At 40.8% G+C, this 16,949-nt stretch overlaps 1 pseudogene; it reads left to right on the top strand.

The window, feature by feature from the left end:
- The first annotated feature begins 1,103 nt into the window (after positions 1–1,103).
- LOC122110928 lies at positions 1,104–1,737 on the top strand (annotated as a pseudogene).
- Positions 1,738–16,949: the final 15,212 nt, after the last annotated feature.

The raw sequence follows: 16,949 nt of genomic DNA, 5'->3' as shown, positions 1-16,949 counted from the left end.
TTCTTAGTGCATTGTCTAATAACTGACAAAGTTGGTTTGAATTAGTTTGTTAAGGAGGTAATCTTTCTGGTTTTCCATGTGTAAAATTGCTATTTTTCCTCTTTAATGCCACTTTTTTTGCTCTTGTTGTATTGGGCTTTAAACTCAGGACCTTGTGCTTGCTATGAAAGTGCTCTACCACTTGAGCCATAACCAGCCCTTATTCCTTTAGTTACTATTCAGATAGGGTGTCATATTTATGTCTAGGCCTGCTTTGTCTATGATCTTCCTAATTTATGCTCCCTGTGTAGCTTCGATGATACCCAGCTTATTACTGGCACATCTGCACCCAATTTTTTTAATATATATTTTTTATCATAAAAAAACCATAGAGGTTACAGTTATGAACCTAGCTTTTTATTGGTTTAGATGGGGGAAATCTCATAACCTTTTTGCTTGGCCTTGAACCATGAAGCTCCTAATTCCCACATCCAAAGTAGCTAGCATAACAGGCCTGTGTCACTGTGGCCAGTGAATGTATCTTTATTAATGTCTTCCAGAGAAGTCTCAAAAACCCAAGCAAGCTGGGCACTGGTGGCTCATGCCTGTAACCCTAGTTACTCAGGAGCCTTAGCTCTCAGGATCACAGTTCAAAGCCAGCCTGGGCAGGGAAGTTCAAGAGATTCTTATCTCCAATTAATCTCCAAAAGTCAGAAATGGAGCTGTGGCTCAAGTGGCCTTGAGTGCAAAAGTTTAGGGACTGCACCCAGGCCCTGAGTCTAAGCTCTAGGACCAGCAAAAACAAAACAAAACAAAACAAAACTCCACTCTCTGAAGCACCCAAACAAGCAAAACAAACAAACAAACACAAAACTCAAACAAGTGTTCGTTCATAACATGGATACAAAACACATTTTATAAATAAAACAGATCAGAAAAATATGCTTCTATATGTCAGTGTTCAAAGTATTTTTATTATGCAAATAATCTCACACATATAATGATAGGCAATTATTACTACTAATAAGAAAGTATCTCTTGTGCGAGCCCCGGCCCCAAGTAACGCTGCTGCCCCGGAGCCGCGATTATCCCGTCTACAGGTCCTGAGTAACTGGGATTACAGTTGGAGGCCCCCTCCCCACTAAGTGCCTCTTTGTATAGCACCCGCCCCTACACTCACTGGTACCACTATAGTGCAGCGGGCCATGGCGGGTCGGGGAGGCACAGCGCGACCCAATGGACCAGCGGCTGGGAACAAGATCTGTCAGTTTAAGCTGGTACTTCTGGGGGAGTCTGCAGTAGGCAAGTCCAGCCTCGTCCTCCGTTTTGTCAAGGGCCAATTCCACGAGTACCAGGAGAGCACATTTGGAACGGCCTTCCTCACACAGACTGTCTGCTTAGATGATACAACAGTCAAGTTTGAGATCTGGGACACAGCTGGACAGGAGCGGTATCACAGTCTGGCCCCCATGTACTATCGGGGGGGCCCAAGCTGCCATCGTGGTCTATGACATCACCAACACAGATACTTTTGCACGGGCCAAGAACTGGGTGAAGGAGTTACAGAGGCGTGGACCTCCAGGAAAACAACACAGCCAGCAGGAGCCAGTGCTGCAGCAACTGAGCCCCCCTTGCCTATCACTGCCCCCACTCTTCCGCCTGAACGACCCGACTGGAATCCATTCTAACCAATCGCACTTAACAACGACTCGGGCCACAGCTGGGGGCAGGGGAGGGGTCCATGATTTCTCCGCATAACTTTGATCCTAGACCGGAGGGAGTTATTCCACCTGCACCTTTCTGTACAAATACTAATTCAATTTTAAGTCTTAAGTCACTTTTTTAATATATATGATCTTCTGCTCTTCCCACTTCCCCCCTTTCTACTGCTCTCCAACTCTCCTTTGCTGGTAGTAGCCATGTGCTCCTATACCCACCTTGTCTGTGGGGCAGGGGGTTAAGCAGTTACCCCCTTGTTTCCCTCTTGTTGGAGAGCAGACTCCACAAGAGCACCCACATCCTTACCTTGTTGGGAGTGGTCTTGGTCCAGGGCAGTGGGCAGGCCCTGGACTGGGAAGGGACAGGTAGCTCTTCCCACAACTGGCTGTCATCAGGCTGCAGCCCCCTCCCCCGCTCTACTCTAAGCTGGGAGAGAAACGGCAGCAGTATCGCCGCATCATTATGACAGCCACATCCCCATTGCCCCTGACCCCTCCACCCTAGGTCACCCTGACCTCTGCCTCTGAGCCCTGTTCTGACCAAATCACGATGATGAGTATTTGGGGTGGGTGGGCAAGGGTGGGGGTAAGAGGGAAGGGATGGAACCAACTTTTTCTGTATTTTGTATTGTATGTTTTCTTCAACATGTAACCAATTAGTATCTTGTCAATATAAAAAAAAAAAGAAAGAAAGTATCTGTGTGGGTTAGGGCCATCCATAGCTCACATTGCACATCTGTAGAGAATACCCCTGATGTATTTCTTTGTGGTTTCTTTTCTCTGACCACATCAAAGCCTGAAGCAAAATATGGTGATTTAGAAAGATAAGATACAGCTAATATATTGACCTCTGAAATTGGCCACCTGCAAAACTGAGGCTGCTTCTGGTTTGTGGAAACTTCTTAATAACCCTGTCTTTCTATTTCTGCCTGGCTCAACTGCATTTCAATAGGTTCTGACTTTGTTGGAATAGAGAACAGGAAAGCTGCCACATTTGATAATGAGACTGGAATCTTAAGCTTCTCCATGTTTCAGAAAAACCTCTCAAATATCATTCTGAAGTAGCTTTACATATTCTCATCCCCTTCATGTAGAAAGATGACAATATTTAGCATCCTTGAATTTTTAACTTTTAAAAGATGATCTATTCCCTTTTCTTTTTAAATTATGATAAATGTGACATATAAAATGCTCACAACCTTCTAAAGGAATGATCCAAAAAAGCAAGTAGAGAAGATGAAATCGTTTCATAAAAAGGTCACTAAAGAGAAAAAGATGCAAGAATTAAAAAATATATATAATATAGGTATAAAACATATATATATATATATAGGTTATATATAAACACACACACACACACACACATATATATATAGGTTTTTTCATATATATATATATATATATATATATATATATAACAAATACAGAAAACATACACTAAATTAGCACTTCTTAATTCTAACCAGGCACTGGTGGCTCATGCCTGTAATCCTAGATACTCAGGAGGCTGAGATCTGAGGACTGCTGTTTGAAACCAGCCCAGGCAGGAAAGTCTGTGAGATTCCTATCTTTAACTGACTAGGAAAAAGCCAGAAGTGGAGGTGTGCCTCAAGTAGTGAGTGCTAGCCTTGAGAGAAAAAGCTCAGGGACAGCACTCAGGCTTTGAGTTCAAGTCCCATTACCACCTCATCCTTCCCCTCTCCCCCAAATTAATTTTTTCCTCCAGGTTTAATAGAGGCTATTATGTATTTTGTTTGACAGTACTTAGGTTGAACTCAGAATCTCCTACTTGCTAGGCAAGGGCTCCACCACTTTTCCAACTTCTAGCTGTTCTGTACATTAACAATGCAAAGTCTTGCCAGGCACCAGTGGCATATCTGTGCCTACTTACTCAGGAGGCTAGGATCTAAGATTTGAGTTTCAAAGCCAGGCTGGGCAGACAAAGAGTCTCAGGGGAGACTCTTAGGTTGAATTAAGCAGAAAAATACTGGAAGTGGAGGCATGGCTCATATGGTAAGAGTGTCAGCCTTGAGTGAAAAAGCTGAATGAGAGGGCAAGGCCCTGAGTTCAAATTCCAGTATAAGTAAAAGGAAGGAAGGAAGGAAAGATGGAAGGAAGGAAGGAAAGGAGTAATTTGTGGAGAAAATTGATTTGGAAGACACAGCATTCATGATGTATTGATAAGCAAAAGCAGAAGACTACTAAAATAGCATACATGCTTTATCTGTCATTGCATATATGCATATAAAAAATGTAAAGGCATATATGAAAACGAAAACAAGTTATCTCTGAGTAGTAGAATTTAAATTTTTTCCTTGTGTTTTTCTTGACTTCTCCAAGTTTCCTCTATTGAGTATGTATCACTCTCTTTCAAAAAATTTTGTACATTAAAAAAAAAGATTATACATTAGTTATATAGGGGAAGGGAGTGATTTTTTTGGTGACATTTCCAGGTATGCTTGCAATATATTCTAATCCATGTCACCCTCTCTATCATTCTCTCTCCCTGCTTCCTCCCTCTTAAAGCAATTTCAGCAGGTTTCATTGTTCTATTTTCATACAGAACATGTATTACTTTCATAATTCGATGGAATTGGGTATTTGATAAGCACAATAGAAAAGAAAAGCTCAAAATGGAGAGTGAGGGGGAATTACTTGAGAAGGTAATTCTCTATACTCTACTTATCTTCATCTGCAGTGGCATGTATCTTTTTCTTGTTTTTCTCTGCTGAGCCTATTTGGGAATTTCTCACCTCCAGACACTCTGAATTTCATTTTCCCCAAGGAAATAGACAGTGGTCCATTTTTTCCAGCTTGTCTTTCAGGCGCCATGTGGTATCCACGGCTGAGTGGCATTCCTCAAGAGGTGGAAGCGGTAGAAACTATAGCAGGAATCACCTGAACTTGGTGGAGACAGGAGAGGATCTCTAGAAGAGCTATGGTTTGGGTATTGTCTGAGTTGCTAGATTCTCTGGTCCTCTGGGAGAATCTGTGAGCTACTTAATATTCTTTCATAAGTTGTATTTCTGCTTAAACTACTCTGAAGGAATTTTGTTCACAATTAAGAATCCTGACCATTATGAATCAAATTGTGTCCCTCTCAATATTCATACGATAAAGCCCTAAGCCTTAGGACCTTACAATCACTGCTGATGAGCCTTTTAAAGAGCAATTAAATTAAGATGAGACCTTGAGGTAGGCTCTGATCTAACAGCATTCATGACTTAATTTTTTTTGTGTGTGCTGACCTGGGCCTTTAGGGCCTAGCACTGTCCCTGAGCATTTTTTTCCCCCTCAAGGCTAACACTCTACCACTTGAGCCACAGCTCCATTTCAAGAATTTCACAGATGTTCCTGCCCAGGCTGGCTTCAAACTATGATCCTCAGATCTCAGCTTCTTGAATATCTAGGATTACAGGCATGAGCCTAAAGTGCCTGGCCATTCATGTGTTTTTTAGGAAAGAAAGACACACCAGAGATGTGTATGTACAGAGGGAAAAAAACCCCATGAGAACACAGTGAGTAGGTGGCTCTATGTGAGCTCAGGAGAAAGGCCACAGGAGAAACCAACCTTGCCAACACCTTGATCTCTCATTTCTGTCCTCCAGAAAATTAGTTTCTCTTGTTTAGGCCACTCAATCTATAGTATTTCATTATGGTAATCCAAGCCAAGTAGTGTACGGACAATACAAGGATCCATTTAGAAAAGAAAGAAATAAATCTATGCTTTGGTTCATGCATTCATGTTTGACAGCAACAGGAACTACAGAGGGTATAGCTAGGATAGTGAAGGCCATGAAAACTGGCAGTCAGGGGCCACGGAAGTATGTGGACAACTGGCCAGGAACTCAGAAAGCTGATGCAGTTAACTCATGTGCAGAAAACTTTAGGCCACAAGTCAGAGTTACAGGCAGGAGACCAAAGACAATGTCCCATAGTTAGGATGATGGACAACAATGAGAGTAGTGTGATAATGGATTTGAAGATAATTTTATTATCATTTTGTTTTGAATAACAATTATTCATCTTTTTGTATATGCCAGTACTGGGGCTTGAACTCAGGACCTCCTACTCTCACTTGGCTTTTTGGCTGAAGGCTGATGCTCTCTACCACTTGAGCTACATATTCATTTTTTTCCCCCTGTTTAACTTAAGTCTCACAGACTTTCCTGCCCAGATTGGCTTTGAACTTCTATCCTCAGACCTCACCCTCCTGAGTAGCTAATATCATGGCATGAGCCACCAGCACCTGGCTATTGTTATGCCAAGGTCGCAGGACCCTTTCCCGCAAGAAGACCACCGAGAGTCGGACTCTACAGCTGTTTTATTTAAAAGGGCTGCAGCTCAGGCCTCGTCCTACACTCCGACACAGCGGAGCCTAGGAGGAGAGCCCCGAGCTACGGATTTGCAGGTCTTATATAGGCACACAATCAACGTGATTACAAAACACGTGATTACCACCACGTGTTGCTTTGCTAGACAGAAAGAAGCAACAAGTGGTCACTGCCTCAAACTTTAACCTTTCAGCTATAAGCATTCATATGGTTTTATTTATTTATTTTTGTTGGTCTTGGGACTTGAGCTCAGGGCCTGGGCACTGTCCCTAAGCTTTTTTGGTCAAGGCTAGTCCTCTACCACTTTGAGCCATAGCTCCACTTCCAGTTGTCTGATGGTTAATTGGAGAAAAGAGTGTTATGGATTTTCCTGCCCGGGCTGGCTTTGAACCATGATCCTCAGATCTCAGCCTTCTGAGTAGGTAGGATTACAGATATGAGACACCAGCATTTGGCTAAGTGTTCAGTTTTATTTGGTTACATGAGAATTATATGCTTGTGCTGGGTGCTAAAGGCTCACCTCTTAATCCCAGCTACTCTGAAGATTGCGGTTTGAAGCCAGCCCGGGCAGGAAACTCAGTGAGACTCTTATGTCCAATTAGCTGCCAAAAGATGGAAGTGAGCTGTGGCTAAAGTGGTAGAGCATCAGCCTTGAGCAAAAAAGCCCAAGGACAGCACCCAGGCCCTGAGTTCAAGCCCTAGGATGAGGGGGGGGGGGAAAGAAAGAAAGAAAAAGAGAGAGAAAAAAGAGAGAGAAAGAAAGAAAGAAAGAAAGAAGAAAGAAAAAAAGAAAGAGAAAGATAGGGAGGGAGGGAGGTAAAGAAAAGACATATGCTCATTTATATTTCCTAAGAAATATAAATATAAATTTAAGTTGGGCACTGGTGGCTGAAGCCTATAGTTCTAGCTACTCAGGAGGCAGAAATCTGAGGATTGCAGTTCACAGCCAGCCTGGGCAGGAAAGTCCATGAGACTTTTCTCCCCAATTAACCACCAGAAAACTGAAAGTGGAACTGTGGCTCAAGTGGTAGAGTAGTAGCCTTGAGCAAAGGAGTTCAAGGACAGCACCCAGGGCCTGAATTCAAGCCCCACAACTCACTCTGTCTCTGTCTCTGTCTCTGTCTCTGTCTTTCTCTGTCTCTCTCTGAATGTCTCTCTCGCCTTCTATCTCTGTCTCTGTCTCTCCTCTCTCTGTCTCTGTCTCTCTCTCACACACACATACAGAGGCAAAACTCATGAGCAAGCCTTATATCTAGAGATAATATAACTAGTTGCATTTCCTTTAGGAAGTTTTTAATACATAGATAATACATTTTTAAAGAAATCATGACTGCCTCATTCTAGATAATATCTATCATGTATTCATTTATTTCAGGTAATGATGTCCTTAGAACACTTTCCCATACAACTTTTCTTATGTAAGTCTCAAGTCAATGGTCTGTCTAGTTCTGGCAAGGAGGGAGGGCAATAAGGTTCAGCAAATTTACAGGGATACGTGGAGGTGTGGCTTATGTGATAGAACACTATCCTTGAGCGATAAAGCTGAGTGAGAGTGCAAGGCCGTGAGTTCAAGCCTCAGTACTAGCACAACATAAAAAATTCTGAGCACTGGTGGCCTATGGTTGTAATCCTAGCTACTCAGAAAGCTGAGATCAGAGTATTGCATACCCAAGGCTTACACTGCTCGGCTGAGGCTCTGGGAGGGGGTTTTAAGAGTGGGGCAGATCCATGTATGTGAAATAGCAGTTGGCGTGGCTGGGCGGGTCTTCAAGTACAACTAGCACTTCCACTTTCAAAGCACAGGGGATCCAGTGGCAGTTCTGGCTTGTCTGTAGTGGGCTTTTCTCTCTTGTACCTAGGCCGCCAGCTTTCTGTTTCATTGACAAAATTAAGGGTCACTAGCTCTTGTCACTTGTATATATCCATGCCCTGCTGGGGGGTGGTGTGTAGGACTGTATCCCATCTGCCCTCTTGTTCTCTCCTACATATAACTATTTGGTTTGGGATTGAGACTCAGTTGCTGAGTTAGTTTACTCAACCACTGGATTCAAGCCAAGCCTGGGAGTTTTTTGGTGAGTCTGCCTTTCTCATCCTAGTTGGAATAGTTGGCATCAAGAAAAACAACAGCATGGGCTGGGAAGTTGGCTCAATGGTAGAGCGCTTGCTTTGCATGCCTGAGGCCCTGGGTTCGATTCCTCAGCCCCACATAAGCAAAAAGAAAAAAGCCGGAAGTGGTGCTGTGGCTCAAGTGGTAGGGCACTAGCCTTGAGCTGAGGGACAGTGCTCAGGCCCCACAACCGGACCAAAAAAAAAAAAAAAGAAAAGAAAAACAACAGCAAATGCTGGCAAAGATATAGGGGGTGGGTTTGAAGGAACCTTCATACACCATTGGTTGGAATTTAAACTAGTGTAGCCATTATGGAAAGCAGTATGGAGGTGCCACAAAAAATGGAACTACCCTATGATCCTGCTCTACCATTCCTGGGCATGTATCTGAAGGAGCACTATTTACAAACAGCAAAAATGTGAAATCAGTCTAGATGTCCATCAGCCAATGATTGAATAAAGAAAATATACATAAATATAAAATATACGTAAATATACAAAAATATACACAATGGAGTATAATTCAACCATAAAGAAAGTTGAAGTTATATTGTTCACAAAATGGATGGAACTAGAGATCATCATCTTAAGCCAGATTGAGAAACATACTTAGTGTATGTTCTTTTGCATATATGGACTCTAGTGCTTAAAAATGAAGATAGGAATGTAAAGCAAGTTCTGTCTGAGTATGGATACCTTCAGGAGAGTAGAGGGAGAAAGGAAAGAGATAAACATGATCCAAGTACTTTGTACATGTGTATGAAAATAGAATAGTGACGCCTACTGAAATTGTTTTTAAAAGGGAATGGGGGGCTGGGAAAGTGGCTCAGTGGTAGAGTGCTTGCCTTGCATGCATGAGGCCCTGGGTTCGATTCCTCAGCACCACATAAGCAGAAAAAGCTGGAGGTGGTGCTATGGCTCAAGTAATAGAGCTCTTGCCTTGAGCTGAAGAGCTGAGGGACAGAGCCCAGGTCCAGAGTCCAAACCCCACGACCAGAAAAAAAAAAACAAAAAAACAAAACAAAACAACAAACATTAACAATAAAAACATACCAAAAAACCCCAAACATTAAAAAAAAGGGAGGAGGGAAGATGGGGGAGGAAGCAAATCTGATTGGGGTACATTTTAGGCATGTATGGAAAAATCACAATGAAATATCCTTGCACATTTAATGTATGCTAATAAAATACTTACTTTAAAAAACCCAACCTGTTAAGCTAGGGTTTTCAAACCTGAGGAAAAGAGCACATACTCTTGTTAGTGTTAGTTTATGCTTTAATTGTAGGACTATACTTCATCATATTGGATCCATCAGACATTAGTGATGTTTCACTAACCAAATCTACACTTGCAGTTCCAAATTAATGCTTTAAATCATACACAGAAGCAATTTAGGAAGTTGCTGTCTCCTGCTAAGGCTAAATGCAAGCTTTTTTGCATTTTGTGAGAGGGTTATAACCTTTTCTATTTGGAATTGAACTTGGGCTCAGAAGAGTAGTTTTGCAACCTTTTGAGGGCTCTCCATTCTTTTTTTCTATAATGGCTGTGCTAATTTCCATTCATACTAACAGTGAAAGCGATTCTTTACATTCTCATCAGCATTTGTTATCTTTTGTCTTTTTGATAATAGCTATTCTAACAGGTGTGAGGTGATAGTTTATTGTATTTTTTATCAGCATTTTCCTGATCGTTAGTGCTATTGAGCATTTTTTCATATACTTGATGGCTATTTCTATGTTTTCTTTGGGAGAGTGCTCATTTAGGTCTATTCCCTTCCCTGATTTTTTTCCTTTATATGATGCTGGAGATAGAACCTAGGGCTTTGCATAGGCAAATATTCTTGAGCTAACACACACATTGGCTCTATTGTCTTTTTTTTTTTTTGTCAGTCATGGGGCTTGAACTCTTGGCCTGGGCACTATCCCTCAGCTCTTCAGCTCAAGGCTAGCGCTCTACCACTTGAGCCACAGCACCACTTCCAGTTTTCTGGTGGTTTAATGGAGATAAGAGTCTCACAGACTTTACTGCCTGGGCTGGCTTTGAACCGTGATCCTCAGATCTCAGCCTCCTGAGTAGCTAGGATTATAGGCATGAGCCACCAGTGCCTGGCTCCTATTATCTATTTTTAAACCAGGTTATTATTATTATTATTATTGGCTATTGAGTTTTTTGAGTTCCTATATGTTAGATATTAATCCCTTGACTAAATTACATATTACAAATATTTTCTCCAGTTCTAAAGACCCTCTCTTCATTCTGTTTTTTCTTTGTTGTACAAAAGCTTCAGTTTATTGTAAGCCCATTTCTCTATTTTTACTTTTGTTTACTGTCCTATTGGCCCTTCCATGACATTAAGTATATTCACATTGTTATGAAATCATTACTGTCACCTAGTTCTAGAACACTTTCATATTTCCCAGCTGAAATTCCCTATCCATTGAACACCAACTGCATACTGCCCCTTGATCTTCTCTCCTAGTAACCATTATTTTTTCTGCCTCTATGAATGTAGTCAAACTTACTGAAACTCTAGGTATTGCAAATAAATGGAATCATTATTTGTCCTCTTGTATGGCTTGTTTCACTTAGCATAATGTCTTTAAGGTTCATCAATGTAGCATATATCAGAATTTCCTTCCTTCTTAAGGCTGGATAATATTTGCTTGTGTGTGTGTGTGTGTGTGTGTGTGTATCTGAGAAAGCCACATTTTGTTTGTCCTTTCATTCAATGATGGACAATTATTTTTTTTTCCATACTTGGCTACTGAGAATAATGTGTCTATGCATGTGAATGTACTTACTTATTTGGGTTCTTGCTTTCAATTCTTTTGGGTATATAACCAGAGGTAAGATTGTTGGGTCATATGGTAATTTTCTGTTTAATTTTTGATGACCTGCTATAGCTTTTTTCTGCAATGGCTATTCTGTTTCATATTCCTACTAGCCATTTACAAGTGTTCTGATTTTTTTCCCCCACATCACTGAACCACCACTGTCACCACTCCAGAAAGCTCAAGTATGCGCAAGTGCAGACCATTGATTCCATCACTAGCGAGTCTCATTCAGTAGATCTTCAGTGAGGTTCAAGAATCTGCATTTTTGAAGAAGTGGCCCCAGGTGCTTCAGATGTAGGTGAAGCTGTGGGCTACTGACTAGCAGCGAATCCCATGAATGCCAAAGTTTGGATTTTTTTGCCTCTGTTGACCTCAGTACACTCAGCCATATCAATGAGTTTCAGGGCTAGATTTGAGTGATTGCATGCAGTCAATATTTAAATGTTAATTATAAGACTTCAGGAAAGAATGCCTTATAGAAGCTATTTTCAGACTTCTTCAGCTTCCTGTATTTTAGTCATCTTTTACAATTTTTTTCCTATTTATGCTTTTCTGTTTCCCAAGCTTCCAACTTTAAACATGTATTACTTATAGAATTAGAAAAAACAATTTTCAAATCATTAAATAAAACAAAAACCTCTTAAAGGCTGAAGTATTTTCTCTGCCAAGTCTTTTCAGCTTCCACTTCTCTTCACACCAAAACATATAAATCACTGGAGGCCATGGCTTTTTGGTATTTCATTTTTAACTGTGCTAGACTACATGTCTCATGAAATGACAGTTGTTGCATTTTATAGAAACTTCAGAAAAATAGATTGGTAGGTCTTGCTAACAGAGACTTACAACCAAAGATATTTGCATTTAAAGGCTGAGACTTTGATGTTTAGCATTGAACACAGAGACAATTACACAGGAGACTTCAACAGGTTAAAATGTCAATTTTTTTAATTATTTATTATTTATTATTTTTTTATTGTGAAAATACTGTACAGAGGGGGTACAATTACATGGGCAAGATAATTAGTACATTTTTTATCCAGCATTGTAGCCTCCTCCTTTGTTTACCCTTCCCATCCTTCCTCCCCCCCACCCAATCCTCCCCCCACCAAGTTGTAAAGTTCGTTTTCGACATGACAACTTGTACTTCTCATTGTTGCAACATGTCCACCTGAATCCTTATTTAAACGACTTGTTTTTCCCCTTCCCCTCCACAAATTATACCGACATCAAATACAGTGAAAGCAGGGGTTATACTGTAGGGGAGGGACATACAAAGCAACAAAGAAATAATCTTATAATTGCGTTAGAAACAAATGCATGAAAGAAAAAAAACATTTAAAATACATATCTTAGGGTTCATTTTCCTAACATCACCTTATCTGACCTTTTCTGCTTGACTCATACATACACTAGATATTGCCAATTTATTAAATTACAGTAGGAAATAAAACATCAAATAAACAGTACTACTCCTGTAAGTTGGCAAACACATCTTTTCCCTTGCAGAAATGGATAACTAGGAACTAAATGATTGTGCCATTGAATAATTATTGGGTGGACACAGGAATCAGTCCACAAGTTGTTACTTGGTTAAAATCTCTGGTGTCATAACACTGTCAAAGCCATTCTTCTTCTAGAATGGTATTTACAAAAAATTCCAGAGCAAGCTGGGCACCAGTGGCTCATGCCTGTAATCCTAGCTACTCAGGAGGCTGAGATTTGAGGATTGCCATTCAAAGCCAGACTGGCCCAGGAAAATCAGTGAGACTCTTATCTCCAATAACCTACCAAAAAGCAAGAGGTGGAACTATGGCTCAATTGGTAGGGTATTAACCTTGTGCAACCCCTCTCCACCTGCAAATAAACAAAAACAAAAACAAAAACTCAAGGACAGCGCCCATTCTAGAGCACATTTGTCAGCGAGTCAGGATAACCTACCGCTCACCCTGTTGTAGAGCCAGGCAGATTTGCCCATTGGCCCTCTCATTCTATGTTCCATGCAGAATGTCCCCTTTCTATGGACATATTATTCACTTTAGACAGCATAACTGAACAGATTACTTACATTCCAGGAAAGCTGGAGTAGGTAGGAAAATGCTTGCTCACACCTCCCTACACATTAGATAACAAAACAAGACAAGGAGGAGCTATTAGAGTGAAGGTAGTATCGGAGTTGGAGGGGAGAGGGGTAAATGCTGCAAAAAATCTGTAAAAGATGTTCAAGCCTACTTTTAGAAATGAGAGTTGTTGGGCTGGGAAGGTAGCTCAGTGGTAGTGCGCTTGCCTTGCATGCATGAGGCCCTGGGTTCGATTCCCCAGCCAGCACCACATAACCAAAAAGAAAAAAAGCCAGAAGTGGCACTGTATCTCAAGTGGTAGAGTGCTAGCCTTGAGCTGAAGAGCTGAGGGACAGTGCCCAGGCCCAGAGTTCAACCCCACGACCAACAAAAAAACAAAAACACAAATGTGTTCTTCTAATACCTACCTCTCACTTCAGCCCTAAGAACCCACCTTCTGTTGCTACTGATTTATTTCAATATTTCATATTAATGAATCCTATAATATGGAACCATATAATATGATGTCTTCTTTGTTCTATTTTTTTTTTTGCCAGTCCTGGGGTTTGACCTCTGGGCCTGGGCACTGTCCCTGGGATCCTTTTGTTCACAGCTAGCACTCTACCATTTGAGCAACAGCTCCACTTCTGGCTTTTTCTGTGATTTATTGGAGATAAGAGTCTCATGGACTTTTCTGCCCTAGCTGGCTTCAAACTATGATCCTCAGATCTTAGCCTCGCGAGTAGGTAGGATTACAGGAGTGAATCAAGAGCTCCCAGCTTTGAATTAACAAAATCTTTTCAGGGGCTGGGAAGGTGGCTCAGTGGTAGAGCACTTGCCTTGCATGCATGAGGCCCTGGGTTCGATTCCTCAGCACCACATAAGCAAAAAGAAAAAAGCTGGAAGTGGCGCTGTGGCTCAAGTGGTAGAGCGCTAGCCTTGAACTGAAGAGCTGAGGGACAGCGCCCAGGCTCAGAGTTCAGGCCCCATGATCGGACCCCCCCAAAAAACAACAAAAAAACAAAAAAACAAAATCTTTTCAGGTTGATCCATGCTGTAGCATGCATCGGAACTCCTATTTCTCTATGTATCTGAATAATACCCCTTTGTATGGATAGACCACATTTTATTTATCCATTTATCAATTGATATATTAGGATCACTTCCAGCTTTGGATTATTATGAATAATACTACTGCTAATTGCATGTGCAAGTTTTTATTTGGATGTAAATTTTCACCTCATCTGGATATATAACTAGGTGTGGAAATGTTAAGTCCTTGTATGTTTACCATTTTGAGATTGTCAAGGCAACTGAACCACTCTTTAACCTAATCAACAAAGGCTCCAATTTATCCAAACCATTGCTAATAATTGTTAACTGGTTTTGTGTGTGTGTGTGTGTGTGTGTGTGTGTGTGTGTGTGTGTGTGTGTGTATGTGTGTGTGTGTGTGTGTGTGTGAGAGAGAGAGAGAGAGAGAGAGAGAGAGAGAGAGAGAGAGAGAGAGAGAGAGAGAGAGAGAGAGAGAGAGAGTCCTGGGGCTTGAACTCAGGGCTTGGGCACTGTCCCTGAGAAGTTTTGCTCAAGACTAGTGTTCTACCACTTAAACCACAGCTTCATTTTCAGCCTTTTAGTGGTTAACTGGAGATAAGATTCTCCTAGATCTTCTTGCCTGGGCTGGCTTCAAACTGTGATTTGAGAAGTCAGCCTCCTGAATAGCTAGGATTATAGGTATGAGCCACCAGCACCTGGCTTACTGACTTTTTTAAAATTATAGTCATCCTAGTGGGTGTGAAGTGGGGTCTTATTGTTACTTTGATTTTAATTTCTTTGATGATTATAGTATCTCTTCATATACTTATCTTGGCCATTTATATCTCTTCCTTGGAGAAATTTCTATTCAGATCTTTTGTCCATTTAAAAAATTGTATTGTCTTTGTATTGCTAAGTTACAAAAGTTCTTTATATATTTTAGATACAAGTTTCTTGTCAAGAATTTCAAAGACTTTTTTTCATTCCATGTTGTCATTTCACTTTTTCTTGTGCTAGGGATGGAGCATAGGGCCTTGCATATTCTACCATTGAGCTACATCCCCAGAGTGTCATTTTGCTTTTGTAAGGACAAAAAAATTAATTTTGATCAAGTCCATTGTATCAGTTTTTCCTTTCATTGCTCATCCTTTTTGTGTCAAAAGAATTCAAATATGCATTAATAAAGACTTACTCCTATGTTTTCTTCTAAGATTTTATAGTTTTATGCCAGGTGCTGGTGGCTCATGCCTGTAATCCTAGCTACTCAGGAGGCTGAGATCTGAGGATTGCAGTTCAAAGCCAGCCCAGGCAGTAAAGTCTGTGAGACTCTTATCTCCATTAAACCACCAGAAAACTGGAAGTGGTGCTGTGGTTCAAGTGGTAGAGCGCTAGCCTTGAGCTGAAGAGCTGAGGGACAGCGCCCAGGCCCAGAGTTCAGGCCCCACGACTGGACTCCCCCCCCCCCAAAAAAAGTTTAACATTGACACAGAAGTTTATTTCTGGATTATTAATTCTATTCCATTGGCATATACATCTATTCTTATGGAAGCACTCCATTTTTTTTTTTTAATTGCTGTTGCTTTGTACTAAGTTTTGAAGTAGTCCTACAACTTTGTTCTTTTGCCAGACTGTTTTGGCTAGTTTAGCTCCTTTTGTAATTTGATATGAAGTTTAGAATCAGCTTGTTAGTTTCTGTAAAGAGGCCAGCTGAGTTTCTGATAGGGATTATGTTGAACATGAAGATCAGTTTGGGGAGTATGGCTATTTTAATATTAATTTTATGGATTCATGAACATACAAACGTTTTTTAAGTTTACTTAAATCCTTAATTTCTGTCCACAGTGTTTTATAGATTGCAGAGTATAAGCCTTACATTTTTGGTTAAATTTTCTCATTAAATTATTTAAATTTATTTTCTTGATGGTATTATCGGTGGAATTGTTTTCTTAATTTCATTTCAGATTGTTCATTCCAAGTGCAGAAAAATATAATTGCTTTTTATATATTGATTTTGTATCTTGAAATCTAGCTGAACTCATTTATTAGTTATACAGTTATTCCTTAGGATTTTTGCGTCAAAGGTATTATCTGTGAAAATAAACAGTTTTAATTTCTTTCCATGCCGAATGCCTTTCTTTTCTTCTCTAATTCCCCTTGCTAGAACCTCCAGTACTATGTTGAATAGAGGTGGCTAGAGTGGATATTGTTTCTTATCCTGGGAAGAAAGTAACTTAGTCTTTCTCTTTCTTTCTCTCTCTCTCTTTGCCTGCCTGCCTGCCTGCCTCCCTGCCTCCCTCCCTTCCTTCCTTCCTTCTTTTCTTTTTTTTTGCGCTAGTGCTGGAGCTTGAACTTGGGCACTGTCTCTGAGCTTCCTTTGTTCAAGGCTAGAGCTTTACCTCTTGAGCCACAGGGTCACTTCTGGCTTTTTCTGAGTAGTTTATTGGAGATAAGAGTTTTATGGTTGTCTTTGAACTGCAGTCCTCAGACCTCAGTCTCTTGAGTGCTAGGATTATGGGCATGAGCTACCAGCACCAGGCTCTTTTCTTTCTTAGCTAGTAAGCATAACATTAGCTATGCTTTCTTTTCACTTTTCTTTAACACAAGGCCTTATGCTTGCTAGGCAGGTCTATATCACTTAGTAAATTGCTAAATTGTCAGCTTGGAAAGCTCTGTGTGTATGTGTGTGTGTGTGTGTGTACACACATGCACGTGCATGCCAGTCCTAGGGCTTGAGCTCAGGGCTTGTTCTTGAGCTGTTCCTGAGCTTTTTTTGTTCAAGGCTCCTGCTCTACCACTTGAGACACAGGTCCTCTTCTGGTTTTCTGGTGGGTCAATCTATATCAACATTTATTCTGATTCAATTGAAAATAAGATTCTTAGGGACTCTC

The sequence above is a fragment of the Dipodomys spectabilis genome, unplaced genomic scaffold (genome assembly GCF_019054845.1).
Source record: "Dipodomys spectabilis isolate Male_0828 unplaced genomic scaffold, ASM1905484v1 ptg000082l, whole genome shotgun sequence".
Classification (NCBI taxonomy): domain Eukaryota; kingdom Metazoa; phylum Chordata; class Mammalia; order Rodentia; family Heteromyidae; genus Dipodomys; species Dipodomys spectabilis.
Note: the sequence above shows the minus strand (reverse complement) of the source record. Positions and strands in the feature narration are given on the sequence as shown.